At 38.7% G+C, this 4,377-nt stretch overlaps 1 long non-coding RNA gene across 3 annotated transcripts; it reads left to right on the forward strand.

The window, feature by feature from the left end:
• Window positions 1–2,159: 2,159 nt before the first annotated feature.
• Window positions 2,160–3,715, forward strand: LOC149637928 (uncharacterized). Of its 3 annotated transcripts, XR_016372325.1 has the most exons (3): window positions 2,160–2,835; window positions 2,925–2,964; window positions 3,033–3,715. It is a non-coding gene; the product is annotated as an uncharacterized LOC149637928 (long non-coding RNA). The 3 variants fall into 3 exon arrangements; XR_016372323.1 differs by having other exon boundaries at window positions 2,925–3,715; XR_016372324.1 differs by lacking the exon at window positions 2,925–2,964.
• Window positions 3,716–4,377: the final 662 nt, after the last annotated feature.

A 4,377-nucleotide genomic window follows, 5' to 3' on the forward strand; every position in this document is an offset into this window, starting at 1 on the left:
TGGGTCTCGGGAAAGGAGTTATATAATTTGGAGCCGGGTAGCTTTAAGGAATATATTGGACAGGAAAGGATTTTGGGATCCTTCCGGAAGAGGGAGGATTGTGTTCCCATGGGGGATGAACCGCTCTAAGTTTGTGTCCCTGTTTGTGTAATATATTCCCATGTGCGGGATGTACCCTTGTGGAGTTGTTACTGGGGTATAAACCGTCGCTGGGGGAGCTACATGCTGTATAACTGGCTGTGGAGATATCATTTGGGGTTGGGGCATTACTTGAGACGGCGAGACTACTTGGGGTTGTGTCTGATATACTGGGTGTTCTCTAATTATTAGGGGTTCCTGATATGTCTTGACTTGTGTCTCAGGGGTTTGTTGAGCTTTTTCCTCATTAGGATTTGTCTTAATTTGGGTTTTACTAGATTCGGGTATATTTAGTCCTAAGGTTTGTTAAATTTTTAAACAAGCATCATGTAAATCCGCAGTAGTGTACAGGGGGATAAACATAAGGAGCCCTTTTAATTCATTTCTCAAATATCTTTTTATCATTACAAGTAATTCCTCATCCGGTATTAGGTGATGTAGATTTTGAACCGAAAAATTCGTCTACTCACTCATTTGGTTTCTGTAGCCTATTATTTAGATCTATTCTAACCTTTGCTTCCTCATCCTCAATTTTATAATGACGTTTCAGTTTCTCTTTAAACTCGGACCATCCCATTCCTTGAGGGAGAGAACTGCCTAAGAAACTCCGGTACGCTCTCGTTTTGTCTGCCGTAAAATGCTAGTCTCTCCGGGGGATCTAAACCTTTTACTCCGCCTTGGCTAGCTATTGCCATATTCGAGAAAGATTGCAAAATCGAGGCTAAAAAGGCAGCCTGTTGAGCACCTCCACTATTTGGATTGTTTTGTTGGGGCTGAGTGTTTGATATTCCTGGGGGCTGACTATAGCCTTGAGCAGGAGGGGGTTGTGAAATTCCTTGAGGGATATTAGGAGCTTGTCTAGTGGATCTCTGTGTCTGTCCGACATATATGGGATTAGCTATGTTTTGCCTAATAGGGGCATTTGTGTATGTTACCGAGCTACAATGGGGTATGGTTCCATACGGAGGGTTATTAGGAACTGTAATTGGTATAGTAGACATTATCGGGTTATTAACTTGACTAATTGGGGCACAATTATTCATAAATCTCTTGGCCCTAATATATGCGTTATCTGGAACTATTTCGACTCTAGGGTTTGGTTGACTAGTTTGTGGGGGTTCAGTTAAATTAATCAAATCAGGGGTACTCCTTCCATGTCTAGATTGATTTTTAATGGTCCCCTGGGGGTTGTAAATTTGGCTTGCGCGTTTGAATAAGGCTAGGTTTCTAGCGCGTTTATCCGTCTGGTCTTCTACTTGATTTTGAATGTTTAAAGGGGAATTTTCTGTCCTTTCTTCCTGAGTACTTAAAAATCTACTTAAATCATAATTACTGTCCCATAAGGGTTCATCATTTGGGTTAGATGCGTATGCCATATTCGTTTCGGTTAACCGAGAGGGACGTAAGATATTTCCGAACACGCGGTTAGGCTTAGTTTCCGGCCACGTGTATACCGAATTTTCCGATTCACGGGAGGAAACCGAGGAAATGTCCGAGTCCGGGCTTTCGCGGTATAATTTTTTCTTCGGGCACGATTCGGGATGACTCATTAAAATTGTCAAAAATAATTAAATTCGAAAAATTGTTCTATTCGAAAAATAATTTGATTTATCACGAGGTTTTATTCTAAAAATAAATAATACTAGGTTTTATTCTAAAAATAAATAATACTAATCTAAATAAATAATATAATAAATAAATTCTATGATTCAAATCGATTTAAACTTAAACTCGGGAAACACGCCCTCGAATGTTCTAGAAGAGAGGTTCCAAGATGGCGGCTATCTTACTCAAACTAGAACTAGCCTGTAGCTGAACACGCGAATCGGGCCCGACCACCCCGACGGAGAAGAAAAGCGACGGGACGGGAAAAACAATGACCGAGGGTTCAAAAAGACGGGCACGGCACCATTTGCAACGGACTACCCCTGGGAAAATTAATTTGGCCGGTCCTAAAGAGGGGAATTCCGTCACAGGACGTTAGGTAGCCCTGATTTAATTAAGGGGGACCTTGTGACAACGTTAAGCCTTAAAAAACGGGGGTTCTAAGATAGGCCTAATTAAATAACTTCTTCCCGTTGGAATTTAATAAAGAAATTATTCATACCTTCGGCTCATGTTGAGAATCAAAATGGATTTAATAAATCTTACAGAAAAGAAAACTTTTGCGAAAGTTCCCAAGGGACGACTGCGCGAGAACAAAAACTATCGCGAGGTGCGAGGCAGGGCTTCTCCCCGAGAACGGCTTCCGGCGACTTGACGTGAAGAAAGAGAAGAGAGAGAGAGCGAACCGTGGGTCTTACACGGGCTTATAATCATAAAAAGGGGGGAGGGAAAAGTAGAAAGAAGAAGGAGGTGACGTAGACGACGAAAGGAGCGGACATATTCCGGAGAATATGTCTGTCCCTTTCGTCGTCTGCAACGGTTTCTGGACGAAACCGCTGCAAGGTACGTGGTGTAAACATTCTTCATGGATAGTTTTAATCAAAGAACTTGGAACATATAGCCCCCTAGAATTACACATCCACGCTCGAATTTTTCAATTTCCAAGCCCACTTTTTTTAACGATAACTTTATCATTCGTTGGTAACGCCATCTATAATGCTTGAGACGAAATAATTATCTGTCGTCTGCTTTGCTGAAGCTGAATTTTTCTCATTTGCTTTAATTGCTTATGAATTTGGGCGCATAGACGCGGTAATGAAAATGTTTTTAAATATTGTTTTGATATTATTTATTGTGAAAAGTAGGCCTATAATATTAAATATGTTTTGATGCAATTGTAGGCCTATACTTAGCTGTTGTCCTTAAAATAATATCAATTTGGTAAGCTTTTTTCTAACAGCTTCCATTTTCATTTTTTCATTAAAAATACGAATAACTTTGGGAACTAGAAAGTTCAGATAATGTTTTCATCCAATTTCTTGGGAAAAATGTTTTCACGCATCAGACACCTTTTTACGAGGGATTAAATTTTGAGAGCAATTGTTTTAGAAGCAGTACCACCATCATTTTCAAGGTTTTGCATCCGCAGGCTTTTTTTGGTGAGATCAAGAATTTTCACTACGCTCTCCGAAGGATATATTAAACTACCATGATCTCTAACAATTAATCCTCTGGTCGACTTGGTCGTAATGCAGTAGTCGTGAAAGCTCTTTCATTGATTGCATTTGAGGACTTTGTGCAGTTTCCGTACACAAATCCAGCCAAAATAGTGTCTCTCAATAGGTTTGACCCATCAAAATATAAATGTCCTCTGTTAGCTTTGAGAAAATTTGGTGACACAGTATTATCACGAGCCAAGACATTTGCACAACCAGAACCCTCAACCAGAAAGGCGTTCTTATAAGCTGCTTTAAATTTTAAAATCGTGGGATTGTTGTTTCATCCACCTTTTTGTCTTACTACTCCGAAAAAATATGGTTTTGAGACAGTTTGTACGTTGGAAGGTAATTGTTGTTTTGATTAAAACAATATATTAGTAGATATCAACAGATTTTGATGACCCTAAACTATCGCTTTTTTTGCTAGCCCGACTATGTTTCCTATAATTAATGATTAAAAGTTTGAAAACACAGTTGGAGTTTCTCAAAAATTTCTTTAATAAAATATAATTCCATCTCTTAGGCGTGGGTTTGTGGGTACACGCAAAAGTAATGTAGAATAGCGGTTTTTCCCAAGTGACAAAAAACTTTATTTTGGTGACTTTCCGATAGTCAGATATTTGAAAATGATTGCTAACAGGGTTGCCACAGTACCTGGAAAACCTGGAAAAGTCAGGGAATTTAAAATAGGGTTGAAAAGTCAGGGAAATTGATTTAAGTTAGTAAAATTTCTGGGGATAAGTCTATATTGAAAGAGTAATGAAAGTTTTCTCCTCATCCTCTCTTCTTAACACAAGTGAACTCTTGAGCAATCCTTAAAAATGCTGTCTAGAATTGCTTTTATGTAAAAAAACCTCTTAGACTGTTAGATAGTTAAAATGTTTCTTAATGATTTTAAGGTAACAAATACATGGGAAAACTTTATGTAGAGGGTTTATTTAATTAAAAGCACTGAAAACGTGCTGCAAAAATTTACGTTTTCGGCCTAAAAAGGTCAGGGAAAATCTAAGAAAAATGTCAGGGAAAACCTGGAAAAGTCAGGGAATTTGGTTCTGAAATTGAAAATTCTGTGGCAACCCTGTACAAATCGCGGTATTTTTCCCAGGAGACCAATTTGATTTTCCAATGGCATTGA

Source organism: Phalangium opilio, unplaced genomic scaffold (genome assembly GCF_054372755.1).
Source record: "Phalangium opilio isolate 3A_F unplaced genomic scaffold, DU_Popi_V2 ptg000094l_1, whole genome shotgun sequence".
NCBI classification, from domain to species: domain Eukaryota; kingdom Metazoa; phylum Arthropoda; class Arachnida; order Opiliones; family Phalangiidae; genus Phalangium; species Phalangium opilio.